This window comes from Dermacentor variabilis, chromosome 8, assembly GCF_050947875.1.
Source record: "Dermacentor variabilis isolate Ectoservices chromosome 8, ASM5094787v1, whole genome shotgun sequence".
NCBI lineage: Eukaryota > Metazoa > Arthropoda > Arachnida > Ixodida > Ixodidae > Dermacentor > Dermacentor variabilis.
Window position 1 is genome coordinate 130804281 of NC_134575.1, and position 21671 is coordinate 130825951.

Here is a 21671-nt window from a genome sequence, read left to right on the forward strand (position 1 = left end):
CCACTTTTATTTCCCCCTTTCATCATTATTTTTCACGTTTCTATTTTAACCACAGGTAATTACCCATATGCTTCATTGCGTGCTGGCTTTATGTGGTCGGTATGATCAAAAGAGTGCCCCTCTGCTTTCCTGCTCCTGTTTGCATAAGTAATAGCACTGCAACAGACGCGTTTTTATTAGCCACGTTCCGTTTCTCCTAAGTGTGCGTATTATGTAATGCCTTCGGGCAAAGAAGGGTGTTTCACAAACACACGCGATGGCACTGAATGGCCCTGGCTAACACTCCCATGGCAAGATCTAGTACACATCGATACCCAACTTAATGCCCGTGTTGGTGGCCGTCGCTGTAGCACAATTAGTATTGCATCGCAAGCGTAATGCGATCACAATGGGTTGTGTCTCCACCGGCGACAAATGATCTTTTCGTTCACTTTCATTTCCACTGTTGGTCCTTATTTTCCTCATTTAAATTTGAGCCACAGATAATCATCCTTATGCTTTCCTTAGCCTCATTGCTTGCAGAATATCTAAGGTCGTTTTCAACAAAAATCGAGCCCCTCTGGTTCCTTTCTCCTTGTTCCTCCAAGTGAGTTTATTACACAAAATTTAGAATTTGATTCTTACTCATTGCAACAGCCTAATTATTCACCTTCAACGTACGGACTGGGATTTGTCATTGAAAATAAGTTAGCGTTTTGTCATGCCAACCGAGACCATGCTTTGAATATTTCATGCGATCAGCATCACTCGACTGGAACCATCTTCCCGCACCTGCAGTGCCCTTCACGAACCAGCACTTTCGTTCTGACTAAGATATCATTCTATACTTAAGTGTCCAACTTATCTATTTATTGTATACAGATTTCTTCCTTATAATACGGTTATAATTTATTGAAATGCTGTAGCGATTGCTCTCAATAATACCTATGGCCTGGAGGGAATTGACACAGTAAAATAAATAAACTATAGCCTATATCTAAATCCCTTGCAATGTTATAAAAGCAGTAGAGACAGTGCGCAAGCGCTCCACAACTGTGAGCTCGTCTGAGCGGTTTTACTGGTGTCTCTCTGGGGAAAACACTGGGCTTAAATTTGAGGACACCTGCACTAGATTCACAAAAAAGCGCATATATATATATATATATATATATATATATATATATATATATATATATATATATATATATATATATATATATATATATATGTCACAACGGAGGAGTTGTCGCAAACAAAAACTTAACGATTATTTATGCGAGTAGCTACGAGAGTGGAACTCTCTTCTTTAGGGCAGTTTCAATGCTTGTGTGTTCTTTCGTCGTGGTAGCATGGCGCCTCAGCGACGGCGTCTCCCCTCATCCTCGAGAGCATCTGAAAGAGAAGGCGGCCCGCCCATTCGGGCGCTTTTGATGTGCTTCTACAATGGACGCCGCTACAAAAACTTTAGCCCGTGCGCCGTAGGGGATACAAACTGATGAAGAGCCAGCAGAGAGATGTCAGAGGACACCATGGCGGCGATTCATATCAAGTTACAAAGCACTTGTTGAGGGAACCCAGTACCAGCGCGGAAGCTAGGGGCGGTCGCGGGCAGTGTCGCGTGGATTTCTTGAACAGCGCCGTTAAGGGAAGGGAGACTGCAAGCGTATAACGTCGGCAGCGGAGATAATGAACCCGCGCTACGTGGGCGAAGGCCCGATCGCCCTCAGGTACACCACAGGCTCTAATCGGCGAGCGCCCGCACCACCTTTTCCCCGGGAGGGCAGTGCACGAAGCATAGTCGTAAACGGGAAGCGGAATGGTCACTGGAGGGGGCGTCGAGCGCCTCTTTCTATTTTAGCTTCTTAATAAACTTTTATGGCGATATCAATTATATGCACACTCCAAGCGCATTTCTGCCATCGGCTTCGGCGTCGCCGTGAGCTTCGGTTTAAATTCCAAGGACGCTAGCACCGTCGCCGCGCGCCCTACTCACTATGTAGCAGTGAAAGCGTGCGAGGGGAGCCCATGATCGCGGCTCTATCTCGCCCGTGTGACAGGGAAGAAAGCGGGGAGGAAGCCCGCAGTCTTCCGTCACGCGCGCGCCACCCAACGTTGTGAGGCCAGTGTTGCCACAACAGATAAAAAATTGTAGTAGATTTTTTCGTGAAATATCAGTAGAAATCAGTAGATTTTTAATTTCGATTTTCGCACTCACTTTATGAGCCCGCGAATTCAGCGCTTATATTGGTACTCTGTTGTAGTATTGTAGCTTCTAAGAAAGAGTACAAAAATTGACCCTGAGATTCTTGGCGACACTTTTGAGAAACGCGGGGATCCAGACAGCCATTTAATTTAAGAACAGTGAAGCCCTCCGATGGCCTATTCAAAGGTGTCAGATGGTAGTTAGTACGTGAAAGCTTTGAAGTATAGTATCTTCCAGACAGGGGTAATTGGAGATCGCTGGGAGAGGCCTCCGTGCTGTAGTACACATAAAGATAGTTTGATCATGATGATGATGGTGGTGGTTTCATAGTTGTGGGGTATGTAGTGCACCCACTTTCACGGATTCACCGCCTCATCTTTCCCCATAGAGTTTCATATTATTTATTTAGAAACTTTATGCCTTTTCCCCACTTTGCTCAAAGACAGAGGTAGCGCCACGATTGAGAGTCTGGAAACGCAAAAATGTATGTTAACCTCGGAGCCTACCACTTTTTTTTTCGCTGGCTAGGTGGGATCACATTCATATAAACTCTGTACTGAAAAAGTAGCAGCTTTTGCTTTCGTTTCAGTAGAAAAGCAAGAAAATCAGTACATTCAAGCACTTTATCACTGAATGATAAGAAAAAATTAAAAATCAGTAGATCTGCTGATAAATCAGCAGCCGTGGCATCACTGTGTGAAGCACCGGTGGGAGGAGAGGGCTGGGGGCGGCGTTCCACTCCGGCTGCAATTGAGCATGTGGCGTCCGCAAGAGGTCGGGCGGCCGTCCCTTGAGAGCTTTCTGGGTTGGAGGCGGAGTCTAGGCGCCTGAGCGGCTCGTGGCTCTGTGTGCACTTTGTGTTCTCGGCTCTCACTGTGTGGAAGTGATAGACAGCACGAACGTCGCTTCGTTCGCTGCTGCTGCCACGTTTCCGCACGCCTGCGCTTTGACAGCGAGTGTCCGTGGTCATCGAGTGTCACGTGCTCATCTTTCCTGTGTGCGCTGACATCATTTACGAGTTGATATGGCAGAAAAAAATACCACCTTCATTGCTATGGCTGCTGCTAATTTGCTATCGCAGTCGATGCCCCTTTCGTGTGAAACTGCGACATTCTGTAAACCCGTGTAATTTACACGTGTAAGTATTAGGGGGAAAATGATAATGGGGGGGGGGACCTTCATATAGGCGAAACTGCGGAGAGTGTGAGAGAAGGGAGGAAGAAAAGGCAGAAAGGTTAACGATACTTTGTCCAGTTTGCTAACCTATACGTGAAGAGGATGATAGGGGAGTTGAAGAAACAGAAAAGAAACCTTTTTCGAGTAGTGTCGTTTTCAGTAGGCATTGTCCCAATAAAGTTATGGTTGGAGCACGCTACATTCTCCTCGAAAACAGCTTCCTCTTTATGTTACTTCCCTGAAGCAGGATCGTCTTCCAGGGTCCTTATTGATGGTGGCTGCTTATGCGCGCAATTTAAAAATAAAGTAGCCTTTGCGCTCTTCCCGCTCATAGGTGTTGCGAAAGCCGGACTGCAGTAGAATACGGTCGAGACTGTTTCAGCAGGCGTAGGTGCCTTGATAAGGGCAGGGTAAGTTGTGAAGCCCCGTGGTATTTGCGGCTATTCAAGCGCAAGAAAAATCACGTGCCAGTTTGCGTAATGCATTCTTGCCCGCAGAAGTTGCAGTGTAGTTTGTACAATACGTTGCTGCAGTTACAGTCAAGGTTTTCGGTAATTTTGAAAGTTAAACCTGGGCAGCTTCCCTCTGAAACGCGTTGTAACCATATGTGGGCACACCTTGCAACGAGCTTTTCACCAGCGATAACACCCTAACTCGATTATTGCTGGGCTCGTTTTAGCTATGACAAGCAGGTGCTTGAAGTTTTTATGTCCGCGGCACACAATGCGAGATAGTTTCATGCAGATAGACACCAATTGATAACTCTATCTAACCGCAATAAATTGGGAGGAAAGTACATTGCTCACCAGTGACAATGACACTGAATCGGTTAATAAAAGATCTGTTCGGGAGGCAGCGACAGATTGTCACTTTGGTTCCTCGATTATGTCATTCTGGTTCTCGCTGTACGATTACGTTTATGGCGTCGTCAATGATGGATTCTGTGTAATTTTGATGCGATAAGTTATACTTTATTCATTGGAAGTGTTTGTCAAATTGCTGGTTGTCATAAGAAATTAGGCGGTACCTGTAAGGCTGAGTATGCGATGCCGGTTTTAAAATGTAGCGGTAGGCTGCTTTTAAACTGTATATATTGTCGGTCTGTAAGCTTCCTGGGAAGGTTTGTCGACATGTGATCCTTTTCCAGCGAAACAGTGACGTCCAAGGCACGGATACTAGTATTGAAAATACTATGAATGAATTTTATCGATGGATGGAGCGCGCCGAAATGCAATTTATGAAATAAAGGAGGCCTTCTTCATCTTACTTTCACTTGAGAAATATGTCATAAAAGAATTTTTTTTTCTATTATCAACGCTTTACAGTGCATTCTTCAATAGAATGAATTTCGACAGAGCCCATGAAAATGCACGCAAAGTTACTGGTAATTTTTGTGCCTATGCGAGTGCAACTGACCTGAAGGAGGTGTGTGTCATTAAATTCAAAATGGTTAAGATTTCGTACGATATCCAGAAATGCAAACAAAGCCTTGCCACATACATCGACCCAAGGGCTTGACTTCTCATACGCGGTTACCGTCGCTACTATTGCACCACAGTGAAGAATGTTTGTGTAAAAGTATCGGACGCTTATGGTCACCAAAAACTATCGGCTGGCATGCTGGTGCTATAAATATGGTGGATAAAGTGGTTTGCACACTTCAGATAGGAGGGGATTAGCTCTCGGATGCCTTCTATCAGTTAAATAAAGAGTTCTTATATTTTTTTGTTAGACGTATTATTGTTGGATACTATTGGGTTACCCGGATATCTTGGCTTGTGTATCTTTACTAGCACATCAAAGCGACCGGACACAAAGTATGCTAGCAACATCCTTTTTAGTGTTCTGCTTTTTAGCTAACCCCGACCCTGTGACATTTTATTTTGAAACCCAGTGGGTGGAATTGGTGGGAAGTCAACAGTAGAATTTTGTCTCTAACAGTTGCCACCACCCCTATTATATGCACTCTGGCCTGTTAGAAGGAATTTGCATCCCCTCGGGCAGCCACGATTGATTGCAATGTTGGGCTCGTTGCGGAGGTCTTTGAGTGCACACAGTTCTGCATTTGATAAGCTGCTGCGAATTGGGTGACATTCAGCGTAGGCTTTTATTATATCTTTTGGGACTACTGATATATACATGTCAAAGTGTTTGTCCCTCAGCTCACTTGGCTGATTTGTCCAAGCCGAACAACATTTTCTTATCTGCATTCATTGCGCGGTCGTGGAGGTATTCCCGGAGATGGAGATCGCGCGCGAGATTATTGATGTCATGGTAAAGTTTGCATTCACTGAATTTAGCGGAAGATGGACAAGATGTAATGCCCATTTTGAATAAGAATCGGTTTTACTGTGATGATTAGAAAGATTAAAGGATGTTAATACACAGAAGGAGGTGCCGAAGACTGCATTCGGACCTCCTTTACGAACTCAGATATAACAGACAGATTACATTAGTTTTAACAAATTGTAAAGAAGAAATAATTACTGGTTTTAGCATGAATAGCATAATTGAACAAATAAATGTGCATAAATAAGAGTCATTTAAAGAAGCACTGTAGCATAATCTCGTTGGAAATCAATAAATTCACATCATAAATGACGTGACGTACACAGCATAATTTACAAACTCTAATATATATCTGAAGCTTGAGCTAATCGGCTCTAAGTTCTGTGATAGACCACGACATTGATTTCCTTAATTGTTGTTTGCGAAGATCGATACCTGCAGTGTGCAGGCTCTTATTGGGGATTATGTTGTCACTGTTGAATTCTCGGTGCTTTCGGTTTGAAACGTATTTTCTCGCCTGGCAGTCCAGCAGGCTTCCGACTATATTTCGGAAGCTTGTTGCTACTTCCAGCTTGCCGATGTGCCATATGGATTTGCGATACCGGTGAAAACATTGTTGTCGTTGCTTTGAAATATCTTTCTTGTGTCGTGCTTTTTCACTTTGCTTCTTTTATAGTCACAGATTGGAAAATAATCCTTGTGCTATATATATATATATATATATATATATATATATATATATATATATATATATATATATATATATATATATATATATATATAAATTTACAGATTGCAACACATGTTAGAGGACCTTAACCGAGGGAGTGTGAGAGCAGGGGTGACAATTCATGTGAAACAATATTGCAATGTTTCATAGCCTTACAAGAAAAGTATAATTCATGATCGGCAGTCAGCATCTAGAATCTGCATAGTCTTACCTTTGTCTACATCAGTTAGTCACAGGAAACCCTGTTGAGGACTAGGATATTCAGAGTATAAAAGCAGTTTGAAGGGCGTATGGCAGGCTATATCAAAATTTGGCCAGTGCGTTACCGTACGGCGGTCGCTGAAACGAAAAGTCTACAATAATTGCATTCTACCAGTTCTAACATATGGGACTGAAATCTAGAAGCCAACATTGAAGCTTCAGAATCAGTTTGGGATCAGGGAAGCAGCGATTGAACAAAAACTATTAGGCGTAATTTTAAGGCACATAAGGAGAGCGCCATCGGTCAGAGAGCAAAAGAGATAGCAGATATTCTATTTCTGCTAAGAAATCGATGGATGAGCAGCGTAATCAAAATGATTCTCTGCAGTCGCGTCTTGACAAAGCTGACGATAGATTACGACGTGAGAACTTAATATTTCGGGGTATATCAGATGCTCAAGAGTTTTGGGCAGATACCCAATCTAAACTATTGAAAGCATTGACAGAGGTTGTCGACTCGTGCTCTGGTGTTTTAATGCAGCGTGCACACCGCCTGGACATTTGTTAACCTGATAACTGTCTTCCTGCCAGAGTCAAATTTACCGACTCAAAAATGAAAGAAAGGATTCTCTCCTTGCGTAATGAATTCAAGTCTAAAAGTGTCGCTATCAGGGAAGATTTCTCGGCTGCAACACGCCTGGCTCGAAAAAAAGTATTTGAATTCGGTGCCACCCCATGCAGGCCCTCGCTCTTTTAAACTAGGATACAACAAGCTATGCTTCAGTAACCGTTGCTTTATGTACAATGCAATCACTGTCACTCTGGACGAGGTCGTGACACGTGGCGAACATGATGTGCGTGGGACAGTGACCGCTGGCATTGTCAATGGGATTGATACACGTAGCGAAGCAGGTGGATTAAACACCGATTCTACATCGGAAGTTGTATCGTAGGGAATCGCGAGGGGCAGTGGGAAGTTATTTCCTGTGTCTGTCCTTTTTACCAACGTAAGAAGCGTTCTTAATAAACATGCTAACTTACCTTCCGCAATTGATACATGTACACCTCACATTGTTGCACTAACAGAAACCTGACTCCCAACGCAGGTGTTTGATTTTGAAATATTTCATGACGCTCACCGTTACTAGATGTATCGTTGCGATAGGACGGCATATACGATACATATACGATAGGACGGTGGTGTTCTGCTTGCCACTTCAAAAGATATTCCTTCTACCTGCATTCAGATCTGCAGCGAGTCGGAACTAGTTTTCGCTTAGGTAGTCATCGATCATCTGAAAATAATTTTTGCGTGTATGCTACCGCCCTTCATCCTATTCGTCCGCATTTACTAACGAACTCCGTGATGCTATAAACTTGGTTCGCACACGTTATCCTACATTATCGCTTGTTATGGTCGGAGGCTTAAACTTTCAAAGTATCTTGTGGACTGCTCATCCACCTTATTCATCGCTGCCCTTGTCCCGAGCTAAATATTTCTTAGATCTATGTACATTGTTTTCGCTAACACAGTCGTTAACGCAAACCACTAGGACTGTAACACTCTAGATTTAATGATAACCATAAATCCAGAGTTAGCTACAGATCTAACATATCTGCGAGGTATCAGTGATCATCTTCTGCTCAGTTTCGTCATTAATATGATATGCTAACCAGCATTAATGGTATGCTAACCAGCATATCATTATATGCTGGGTACCTGGCCATAGGGGAATCGAAGATAACGTACTGGCAGACCAGATGGCCACGTCAATTGCATCTCCTGCTGTTAATCCTACGGCTTCGGTCCCTGTCACAGACCTAAAGCCTTTTTTTAAGAAGGAAACTACGAAACCACTGGCAACGCGCGTGGGACGAAGAAATAAATAACAAACTGCACGTGATAAAGCCACAGTTAGGTTGTTGGCCCTCCGCAACAAAATCACGGCGAACAGATGTCCTATCCTGTCGTCTCAGAATAGGACACACATTTGGTACGCATAACTTTTTACTCACTGCAAATGATCCTCCAACCTGTGGTAGATGTGGGGAGGGGCCTGACCGTCCTCCGCGTCCTCCTGGAGTGTCGGGCAACCGAATCTGAGAGAAAGAAATATTTTCCTCTAGCATACCGGCAGCACATCCCCCTTCATCCTGTAGTGTTACTCGGTCCAGACACCAACGCAGTCCTAGGTTATTGAAAGATGTGTTACATGTTATTAGCGCCACACGTTCGTAGCACCTCCTCTCTTCAGAGAATGCCACTGTGATAGCTGTTTCGTATAGCACATGCCTCCAGGCCCTTGTGTTTCTAGGGTTCTAAGAAGGCAGTAGTGCTCTAGTAAATTTTTTTTTAGAATCAAATATGTTTTATACATCGTATCATTCTTTTGAAATGCATCTCAATGTTCATAGTACAAGTCATACGTCATCGCCATATATTATTATACAGACTTTACGCATTTTAGAGCGAGCAGATTTAAGGCCCCTTTACAGCCAGGTCACAGCAACTTTATAGAAATCATAATTACACTGCAAACTCATTATCACTGACATGGCGCTCTTTGGGTCATATTTGGAACTTGCGCCATTAAATATCAAACATTCATTCATCCATTGAGCGATGGTCGACATACAAGACTGCTTCCGGCACATACGTGAAAACCCTGAAACTTGCAAAGAACAAATTTTTGTCTTCTACTTTGCCATCTATTACGAAAACAAATGTTACAAAGTTGTGGCGCATTATACACCCTGCACGCAACCCTTTAATTACATTGCAAGATACCTCCGGCAACATAATCCCAAATAATCTTTGTGTTACCACACTGAATAGAACATTTATTGAAAGCGTTTCCTCGAGCAGGTCAATTGATCTTCCAGATATGCCGCACCACAGATTTTCCATTATGTCACCAATAACTATTGATGCCCCTGGCATTGATAAATTAATCGAGTCTTTCAAACACGATTCATCTCCGGGGTGTGATGAAATTAGTTCTAAATTCCCCAAAAGTACCTGCGCTCATAGTTCAGTTATACTAACAAAACTGTTCCAGCAGTCGCTCAATTTATCATGCCTCCCTAAAACGACTGGAAAATCGGGAAGGTGGTCCCACTTCACAAATCCGGTAATAAGCACTTGCCTCAAAATTATCGTCCCATTTCACTCACTAGCACATGCTGCAAATTACTAGAACATAATTTGTGAAAACATCGCCGCCTTTCTTGATGATGACTTTTTTTTTTGCTTCTGCGCAACATGGTTTCCGTGAAACATATTCTGGCGAAACGCAGTTACTGTCATTCCCCGATAAATTACATTTCATTCTTGACAGATGATCATCTTGTGCCGATTGCATCTTTTTAGAACTTTCGAAAGCATTTGATAAAGTGTGCCATCGATTCTTGCTCTATAAATTACGTCATCTGCATCTTGATCCACATGTTTTAGATGGATTCAATCTTTCCTTCTAAACCGCTGGCAGTTTGTTTTCACTAAGAGCACACCCTGACCGCTTACTAACGTGCTATCTGGTGTACCACAAGGATCCGTCCTCGGACCACTTCTATCTTTAATTCATAATAATGACCTTCCGTCCACGCTATCTTCTGCCATCAACCTTTTCGCTTACGACTGTGTAATTTTCCGAGAAATACATAACCTCAACGACATTATTACTATCCACACCGATCTTAATGTGGTCTGTAGCTGGTGCAAAACGTGGAAAATGGAATGAAATATTAATAAATGTAAGTACATGCGCACTTCTCGCTGCTCTAGCACTTCCCCTTCTTATTGTCTTAATGGCATTCCTCTTCATTCCCTCGCAACATATAAATATCTAGGCATACTCATATCAGGAAACTTAACATGGAATGCCTGTACTGAATACGTAACTAATTACGCTAACCGCATGTTAGGGTATTTACGTCGCAACTTCTCTGCTGCTCCATCGTCCTTAAAACTTCTAGTTTATAAATCACTAATACGACCTAAGTTTGAATACGCGTCATCTATATGTTACCCTGCGCATGAAAATCTTGCATCTTCTCTCATACTTGTACAAGATAACTCCGTTCACTTCATCTTTTCAAATTACAACCGTACCGCAAGTATCGCAGCCATAAAAACTAACCTTTCTTCCCCACCTTTAATATCTCGCCGGAAAATTAGTCGCCTCACTCTATTCTACAAGGTATATCATCACGTTACACAACACGACAATTTTATTTCACTACCGAAATACATCACCCATCGCATTAGTCATCGGCACAAGGTTGGCATGAAAATGCAATACTAAAGCTCTTTTTCAGTCATACCTTCCCCAGACATCTGTCGAATGGAACCGCCTGCCTCCCGATATTGCAGCCATTGAAGATAATAAATGATTTAGCGATGCACTAACAACGTTTATTTATTTTGGAGAATGTTGAAATTATTTTCTAACAAAATTCATTCCATTGTATCGATTGTCTTTGTAACCTATGTTACCCACTTCCTTCTGTAATGCCTTTGGCTCTGAGGGTATAATAAATAAATAAATAAATAAATAAATAAATAAATAAATAAATAAATAAATATTAAGATAGAAAGATGGAGCTGGGCAGGCCATTACGTATGAAGCAAGAGAATCCGCACATTATTACAGTCCCAGAATGGGGCCAAACCAAGGAAAGTGCCGTCGAGGACTGCATGAAATAAGGTGCGGTGATGCAATTAGGAAATTTGCATGTCAAAGCTCAAATCAGCCAGCGCTAAACAGGGTGAATTAGACACCGCTAGGGAGAAACCTGCGCCCTGCAGTAGACATCAACGTAGGTGGATGGTGGATATATATATATATATATATATATATATATATATATATATATATATATATAGATCAGCAGAGCTTCAGACACAGTCACTTCTTCAAAAGCATGCAGAGATGCCGCAGAAAAGGTCGGCGGTGATCAACGTTGAACTAGAGTAAATATGAAACAAAACACGGTCGGCAAATTTGAGTAGGAGCAGCGTGGATGTGTTTTCCATCACATTTTTTTACTACTCATGCTCGGAAATGAAATCCCATTTCTCGGTCCCCCATAACTACGGCAGCAACAAAGGACAGTGATACGGTCCGTTTCCAAGTGTCAAAATTAGGAATCAGTAGGCTCGAATAATTTACGTTCCGGCTGCGTTTCGAAGAACTTAGCGATGGTAAAAAAGAAAGCACCATAAGCACTTTTTAGAGCAACACAGTAGGCCTTATCATTGACAGGCGGTTGTTGGGTAGCCAGTGAAATAGACCATGTTTTGTAATGCCAATGAAGGGAGCCGTCAATGAGAATGCATATACGACAATGCGCTGTAACGCTGAGGAGCGTCTTTCCTTTAAGATGCCGCAGACACCCCTTAGGCAAAACCCCAAATGTTGGGAAATTTACTTCTTTTAGGGAACATAATTTAGGCACGCTTTAAAAAAATATCATAATTTAGCCGAAGCGAGCTTTAGAGTAAAGGTCGCTGATTTTCAAAACAGTGAAAGCGCGCTTAAGCTTAGTCGTGAGCGATTTCAAGACAGCGCAGTGTTTTAATGCGGCGATATGTTAAGCAGTGCCTTAGATATCCTTCTTGCATTTGCATTTCAAACCAGAAACTGTATATTTACATGGAAATTCTTGCAGCTACGTTTCAGACTAGCATACTTGATTCCAACTGGCACAGTAAAACATATGGAAGAGGCAGGGATATCAGGTGCGGGACACCATGAACTAGGCACGTCTTAACCTTCGACATAATAAAGATGTTGCTGCACCGAAATCACGAAAATGCAAGCGAATATGTCCTATGCGTTGATTTGGCATAGAATTACGAGTCATGTCCTGTCATAGATCATGACAGATCCTTACGGGAGGTGATAAGAAAACATCTCTGGGGTTAAAATAAATGTGTTAGAAAAAAAGGACAGCAATAAAAAGATTCAATGCGACTTCAAACAGTTTCATCAATGCTTAAAGGAATGCAATTTGCGTATTTTTTTTTCTTAACGCGGGATAGTGAAGCGAAAGGTCAAAAATATGGTCGGTAATCTTAGATGTAGCTAAACTAACGCGCGCTATGAGTGGGTCAACTAAGCCAGTCTAGTATTCCATGAGTAAAGCTCATTCACAATACACAGCGTAACACAAGACACGGACAAAAGGAAGATAAAAATTACAACACGGTGCTGTGTCGTTTTTACCTCGAGGGATTCGCCAATGCTGCGGGCGATGAAGCGTGAAGGGGTTGCGCCACTTCATCTCCCGGAACATTTCGAGTCGTGCGGTTGTCGTCCCTCTATTAAAGAAGAAAAAAGAGAACTACTGTCACTCATAAACACGAGAGCCTGTAATCGCTCAGGCTTAGAATACATTTAGGGACAAGGTGTGTATCACAGAAGCGCCTATCGCTCTTCATGACAAAAAACTTCGTTACTTTTGTCACTCTTGATTGTGCGTCAGTTCGTCACAGTCGTCTTGACGTATCACTGTCTCACGCATGTTGCGGTTTTTTGAACTGGCACATATATATAATATATGTTAGTCGCATCTTCAATAAAACGTCAGAAGAAAGCACAGTGCCATGCTGTCGTTTTTTTATTTCCCTTTTGTGCGTGTCTTGTGTTGCGTTGTCACGAATATTACAGTGAATCATAACCAACTGGCCGAATTTACCGTATTGATGCACAATACACACGCAGCCTTTATCCCTCATAATAATTACGATAAGGAAACGCAACGTTCATGCCTAAGTAAGTTTATGGAAGAAATGCTAAAGAAATTCGGATAATTGTCTGCCAAAGCCTAAGCGTTCATTCGCTCGGCTGGTACTCCGCTTTTGAGTACTTATTTTCCTAGCCTCTGCATATGCACCCACCGCTATCAATCATCTACCATTACTCTATTTTAACTATTCCTTGTGGTAATTTGACCAAGGGCCCTATGGGATAAAACTATTCCAATATGTTATTATTCCAATCTCCTGACGTCAAATCTGCATAACTGCCGATGCAAGCATCGGGCGATGTCCCGCAGGGTAGTGTGAACAAACTAATCAAACGCTCTCCTCGTTTATGGAAGGTCACTTTCGTTTCATTTAAAAACGAATAACATTGCCTCCACTGAGGAAACGTTATTAAATAATTATTAATAAATAATAAATAAATTTAATTGGGTGACAAGAGGTGAGGAGCATGCCGAAGTGAAGAGGGTTTGGATGGGGGGAAGCCAGTGCACTGAAAATCGATAACCGGATGAAGATGGTGTTGCCGGCGTCTGCGATTGGTCTGCTTTCCCTTGCTTAGCTTGGGGTGGCTAGTTGAAAATCGTGGCAGCATGCAACGGAAGGTTAGGGATGCCCCTTACACGGATCCTCAGCAAAAGAGAGCTGGCAGAGCCAGGTTATAAATGTGGCTAAAGTGTTCGAAAACGTTAGACTGCCACACAAAAACATTTACTGTATGCAAATGAAGCCAAGCTCTACGGCAGGTACGGGTAGCCATTGCCTGAGCGATCGGCGGCAGCCATCTTTTATTTCTTTCGGATGGGGGCCATCTTTTATTTCTTTCGGAAGGGGGCAAACATTTACTGTATGCAAATGAAGCCAAGCTCTACGGCAGGTACGGGTAGCCATTGCCTGAGCGATCGGCGGCAGCCATCTTTTATTTCTTTCGGAAGGGGGCAGGCTGTGGCTATTCAGAAGGAAGTTAAGTTTTGTTCGGCAAATTAATACATCTTTAACGCGTGCACGTCACTTTGATGCAATGAGTTTTCGTGCTTTTGTGATGTCACGTGACAGGCGGGTGAAGTAGCTGCAGCCCGAAAACTTTTGACCAATAGCCAAGGGCTGATGGCGCAAAGGCGTCCAATCAGAAATAATAATGTTTTTCTTGCGTTGAGTGAAATCATGCATAATCAGTGCGTACACGTCATATCAGATGGGCAGCTCTCACTGTTTCCGCGTGGTCGCGTGATAGACAGGTGAAGTGGGGGTGGTCCAATTGTTTTTGACCAATCGCGGTGGGCTGATTGCAGAATTGGAATAGAAAAGTTTGGTATAGCTTTACGTTATATCGCCTCAAATATGAATTTATTTCGCATATATATCGTGCTAACTCATTAGAAATGCTGTTACAAGCGATCTTTCTATTGCGGTAGCAATTATAAGGACATTACAAGCGCATTTCTGCCCTCGTCGCCGTCGTGAGGTTCCGTATAAAGTCCAAAGGCCAGAAAACCGTCGCCGCGCCCCCTACGTTGTATGTTCGAGTAATAGCGTGCGAGTGAAGCTGGCGATCACGGCTGAATCTCGACCGCACGGAAGGCACGAAAGCGGAGAGGAAGCGCGCCGTCTTTCGTCGCGCTCGAGACAGCCGCGAGAAGGGAGGAAAGGGGAGGCTGCGTTGTACTGCGGCTACAATTGCGCTTGTGGTGAGTGCACGTAGTATCGCGGTCGTATCTTGGGAGCGATCTTCCGGTGCGGCGAGAATCTAGGTGCGTCGGCGGCTCGTAGCTTTGAGCGTGCTGTGTGTTGTCAGCGCTTACTGTAGTCAAGCAATAGGCAGCACGAAGATCACTTCCCTCGCTGCTGCTGCTGCTGCTGCATTTGCTCACGCAAGCGTTTTGACAGCGAGTGTCCGCAGTCATGGAGTGTGATGCGTGAGTGTCTGCTGAGCACGCTGACACTATGTAGTTATCAAGCGAACGTTTACAAGCCGATACGGCTGATAAAATAGTATGTTTACCTCGTATGGCTGTCTGCTACTTTTCTATCGCTATCGTTGCTTCGCTTTTCGGGCGAAAATGTATCTTCTTTTGTGGCTGCCAGTCATTTATTAATTGGCTGTATAAGGAATACATGTGTTAACTTCACCAATTATGTATTTATTTTGCAAATATGAGGCGTCACGGGACGGACAGATTTTGTTAGGCTACTCGCTAAGGAATGCTTACGCATTAAAAAACAGCAGCCGAGAATGCGGCAGCACATTTTCGTTAGCGACGCGCCACGTTTTCAGTGCACTGAGCTGTAAGTTAGTGATTCTTACGACAGCTCTAACACGACATCCGCTTAATCTATCAGTCGAACGCTCACAGTGAAAGCGTTACGAAGCTAACCTTGTGCATCTCGCCTTATTTTCGTTGCGAAGTAATGAAAAGTAACAAAAACACATCTTTCTTTAAGTTGTGGACTTTTTCTTAATCACAATAAGAAATAAAGCCAATATCAGACGCTTTTCTCGGTCGGTCCACTCTACTTAAGCAGAGGGTTTTTTTTCAAGGCATTACTCGCGAATAAAACCTGGATTAAGGTTCATGAAATGACAAGGACACCTTGAGTGAAGGAACGATAATCTACGTAGAAACATACGGTTCCGTACTTCTCCACCAAGGCTAAAGGGGATGCCCACCGGCTTTTAGACGACTGGATCCCGTCATCGCACCGCATTTCGTCGACCTGGTGCCTGATAGATTCACGTTCTCGCGTCTAAACTTGGTAAGAGCTCTGGCGGAGTGCTCGAGAGCGCTTTTCGCTTATTATGCGATGCTCTGCAACTGGTGTTTGCCGAATCCTCGATGAAGTTGAAAAGCAGTCTTTCTATGGTCGGAGAAGACTTCTGAGCTGTTGCTGCTTACTCAGGGCGAGAGTTGGATATATGTCGAAGTCTGGTTCGGGAAGTATGGTCGGCTGGGTAGATGCGGCAGAATCCGAGAGGACAGATGCATTGCTCGTTTTTACAATTTCCTCGATGCATGGGATATTCGTGCTCTTGTTGATGTGCTTGAACTCCTCGCTGAAGTTTGTCAGCATCATTTTTCCTTACCCTATGAGCAGTCCAGCGATCCCTCTTCCGACGCAAACTTCACAATTGAGCACTAAACGTTCGCCACACTTTATGACGCCTTCTACGTCCGCGGGTGTTTCGCTACCGACGGAAATAACAGTGCTGGAGCGAGGCGGGATGTTCACTCTATCTTCGAACACACTCAAGGCGTGGCGACTAAGAGGGCGTTCCGCCGGTATAATTTGAACCTCCGACAGCGTTGCTGACTTGGTCTTCAGGTCGATGATAGCCCCGTGTTGGTTCAGGACGGAGAGAGAGAGAGAAACCTTTATTGACCTAAGCGAGTTACGTGCAGTGGTCGGAGACCCTTTAGTCGAAGGCCCCGCTGGTCTCGGCCGCCCGCTTGACCTGTCTTATGAAGGGCTGTTGTCCCGCCAGGTCTGAGCTGGTTAGATGTGCCTTCCATTGCTCCATTGTGTAGCGTGTTTTATCAAACACGTGTGATTCACAATCCCAAGTATTGTGTTGCAGTGTTGCTATGCCTCCGCACCACGGGCAGTCGGGCCACTAGCGAGTAGGGAACATGGCATTCTGTAATTTAAGGTGGGGGAATACCCCAGTCTGAATTTTGCGCCAGCTTGCGGTTTCCTCTCCACTAAGTTGTGGGTGAGGAGGAGGGTATTTTTTTCTGGTTGCACACTGATGAACGAGAATCTCCCGTACATTCGTTGGACTGGGGTTATTGCAGTGGCTACCTGGGACCGTCCCAATCGAGTCCGCCCGGTTAATAACACCTCGGGCTAGCGAATCGCCGAGTTCGTTCCCCTCAAGGCCTGTATGACCGGGACACCATAGGATCCGGTGATGATGGGCGAATTTCTTCGGTATTACGGAGTGACATGTTTTGGTCACGTGGCCCCTGAGGAAAAGGTGACATGCGTCTTGTGAGTCTGTTATTATGGTTCGGCCAAGACCAAGACGGCCCACCGCATAATTGATACGGAGGGCTCGGACACCGAGATGTCAAAAGCATAAATAACGAGTAGGAACCATGGCTAATACACTTTAAGAGAAAACGAAACCAAACAACCCGGAACAATTAGAGATCTGGCAATGGAACTGCCGATCCTTCGCTAGAAAGGCGGCAGCCCTCCAGCAATTGATTAAAAGCTCTCAGGTAGCTCCGGACATAATATGCCTTCAGGAGGTTGGGCGCAAACCGGCGCGACTACAGGGCTATTATGTTCTGAGCGACCCCCAAAATACTAAAGTTGCCACGCTGGTGAGCAAGACAATCATGGCACAAATGATATTCATCCCCCAACGTACCGGGAAAACGAATTCCGTAGCGATCAGCGTGCTACCACGGAAAAGAGGCAAAGCACACAGCATCATAACAAACATTTACAGCCCTCTCAAAAGATTACAAAGACGGCGCCGAATAAAACAACACACGAAGAAGGGGGACACGAGACAGCACGTAGGCGCACTAACAACTGAGTGTTTTATTTCTTGACATAGTAATATATAGCTGCTGTCAATGATCAAAACAACAAGAATAAACAGGGCAGTCATCTGCATCGCACAAGGAAGCCAAGGTACAGAATAACATTTAAGTGTCACTCTCAAGATACGCCAGTTCCTTTGTCGAAAGCGAAACCGAGGCTTCACTGATACAATCAACACCGCGCTTTTTTATCTCAAGCGCTTCCAATATCTCCCTTGTAAGTTGATGGTCAGCTCTGTACAGAACACTGGTTGTATCGAAATCTGGGATGCACTTGTGAGCCTTACCATGCGCACTTATATGACCGGAGAGCTGGTTTTCCATCTTATATCTATGCTCATGTAATCTGTCGTTCAGACATGTGCACGTTTGGCCTACATATGATGAACCGCACGACAAGGGGACCGAATAAACTACTTTCTGAAGACATCCGACATGTTTCTGCCTATGTTTTTTTGCGCACAGCTGTTTGTTTTCCCGATTTCCTGCGTTCACTTTCGCACACATCAAACCAAGACGTTTCGGAGCAGGAAATATAACACGAACACCAGCTCGTGTACCTACTTTTTTGAGATTCTGAGATATGCCGTGAACATATGGAATAATGGCACACATGGTTTCAGAAGGGCCTGCTCGACCCTGGTTTACAGCGCTAGGTTGCTTGAGCTGTTTGTGCATTTTTTCCGCAACAGATACGATCACATGGTGAGGATAACTTGCCCCATTGAGGCGGCTGACCTGACAATGAAAACTTCTTTGCAGCTGATGCACGCATGACTTGTTAAGTGCGTTGGTTAAACATGATTGAATGATGCCTCGTTTTATTACTTTTGAATGAGCTGAACGGTAGGAGAGGATAGGTTTGCTAGCCCTTGGCTTGAACTGCCAGCACGCATGACACGATGAAAAAGTGAACTCTAAATCTAAAAATCTTAAACAGTTATCAGCCGGAAGCTCATGGGTCAGGGTTAGAGGATGCAAGGCTGTTTTAAACTCTGTCAATACTAATGATGACTGGGTCTCCAGTTCTGGACTGTCACAATCTAAGAACACTAAAAAATCATCGACAAATCTAAAGATCTGCATAACATTTGTCCGCGATATGCACTGCATTAACAGGTTGTCTTTTGAAGCTAAAAAGATGTCGCTTAAAACAGGGGCTATACACGAACCTATACAGACACCCTCTTTGTGTAGAAAGACGTCGTCGTTCCGTTTTATGTGCGTGGACTTCAGGTAAACGGATAGCAGTTCCAAAAAGGAACCTACTGCTATGCCAGGGGCATTCTGGAAAGCAATTGCTCCAAATTTATCGATGCAATCATGGACGCTTTCCATCAAATCATTTTGCGGTATCGAGTAATACAAGTCTTTTATGTCAACAGAGAAGGCGGATAGCATTTTGTTCTCATTCTGTGCCATGTATTTTACGATGCTTTCCGAATTCTTCACGCGAAACGGGTCATCAATGGGTAGTCTACTCAAATTTTGCTGGAGAAACAAGGAGACCTGTTTTTGCCATGACCCATTTTCTGAGACTATGACGCGGAAGGGGCAGTTATATTTATGAGTTTTTGCCGTGAAGAATACATCAAGGCTCAACTTTTTCTCCGGCTCTAAGTGCGCATTGTAAGAGTCTCCGACTCTAAGTGGGACATATAAGTGCGCATTGTAAGGCTCACAAGTGCATCCCAGATTTCGATAGAACCAGTATTCTGTACAGAGCTGACCATCACCTTACAAGGGAGATATTGGAAGCGCTTGAGATAAAAAAGCGCGGCGTTGATTGTATCAGTGAAGCCTCAGTTTCGCTTTCGACAAAGGAACTGGCGCATCTTGAGAGTGACACTTAAATGTTATTCTGTACCTTGGCTTCCTTGTGCGATGCAGATGACTGCCCTGTTTATTCTTGTTGTTTTGATCACTGACAGCAGCTATATATTACTATGTCAAGAAATAAAACACTCAGTTGTTAGTGCGCCTACGTGCTGTCTCGTGTCCCGCTTCCTCGTGTGTTGTTTGATTCGGCGCCGTCTTTGTGATCATGCTTAACCAACTAGCCCGCCAACACATGCTCAGCCTCTCAAAAGGAAAGGTCTGGACCCACCCCAAATTTTATCGGACACTAAGACCATAGCGGGCACCAAAAACCGGATGGTGATATTGGGCGATTTCAACGAGCCACATACAATGTGGGGCTACGCGTCCACATCCCCTAAAGGAGCCTTACTTGAGCAATCGATTGAGAACCCCTGCATGCAGACAGCAAACCACATAGGCACGCCCACAGGTACAGGTAACAGCGTGAACAGGGACACCACACCCGATCGCGCGTACACGCTAAACATCAAAGACGCACAGTGGGCATCGCTAAACGAAAACTTGGGGAGTGATCATGATCTGATTCGTATTTCACTCTCGACCCCCAAATTACGTAGAATGATTGGCGCAACGAAATTAACCGTCTGGTCAAAATACAGGAAGGTCCAACGGAACCTCGACACAGCAAAGACTCCCGAAAACATACAATATTGGACAAAACTCATCTAGTCAACACACAAGGGCACTAACAAAACGATAGAGCGCACGTCGGATGCCCCCGTGGTAGATTCCGACCTAGTAAACTTGTGGGACGAAAGACACAGATTAGTTAAGCGTTGGAAAAAGCAACGCCGCACCAAACAGCTACGTGCCCGCATAAAACTTCTGGCGGAGGAAGCACAACGACACGCAGACGAATTAGCGAAAAACGAGTGGGCTACGTTCTGCGGGTCCCTCTCGGGGAACTTAGGAACGGCTGGCGCGTGGCGCATCCTTCGTGGGATGCTTGACCCGGATATCACACGCACGGAAAACAACAAACGACTCCAAATCATATCGAACAGTTTCCCAGGCACAGACGCGGAACTAGTAGAGAAACTGAAAGAATGATACGTACGACCAGCACTAAACACAGACGCCCCAAACGAGACGCGACCATACCTTGTAAAGGCAAATTCCAAATTAGATGAACCTTTCACATATGCAGAAGCCTTAGACGCAGCTCAAGCAGCCGCCAATAACTCGGCTCCTGGCCCTGATGCCATCGCGAACGCGATGCTTCGGAACCTGGACGCTAGAGTCGTGACTAAAATCACAGAACTGTTCAATGGCGAGAGCTGGCTTCAAGCGAATTGCCTCCGGGATGAAAACAGGCTTAAATTATCATGACCGCCAACCTAAAAAGACCCCCTCAATAGGCGCTCTGAGGCCCATTTCTCTCACGCCCTGCCTAGGTAAACTGTACGAACGAGTAGTACAAATAAGAATGCAGCGGCACCTTAAAGAAATAAGATGGTTTCCAAACACGATGATAGGGTTCCGTACGGAGCTATCCTGTCAAGACGCATTCTTACTGATCATAGAAGTTATAGCTTACATCGCCTGCGGAGAAGAAAGACTAGTGCTCGCACTAGACCTCAAGGGAGCATTTGATAACGTTTCGCACGAAACAATATTGCAGGAACTCGAACTGACGGGATGCGGAGAACGAACGTACAACTACGTGCGGGCTTTTCTCGCCTACCGCACCGCCACAATAGGAATCGGTCATATCGTTTCCCAAAATACCGCGTGATGTTGGTAATTACAGACCAATATCGCTAACGTCCACTGTAGGGAAATTATTAGAGCATATCATATTAAAGCATATCACGAACTATCTAGAGCAAGCAGAAATATTATCGCCTATCCAGCATGGCTTCCGGCGGGGACTTTCAACAATAACCCAATTACTTG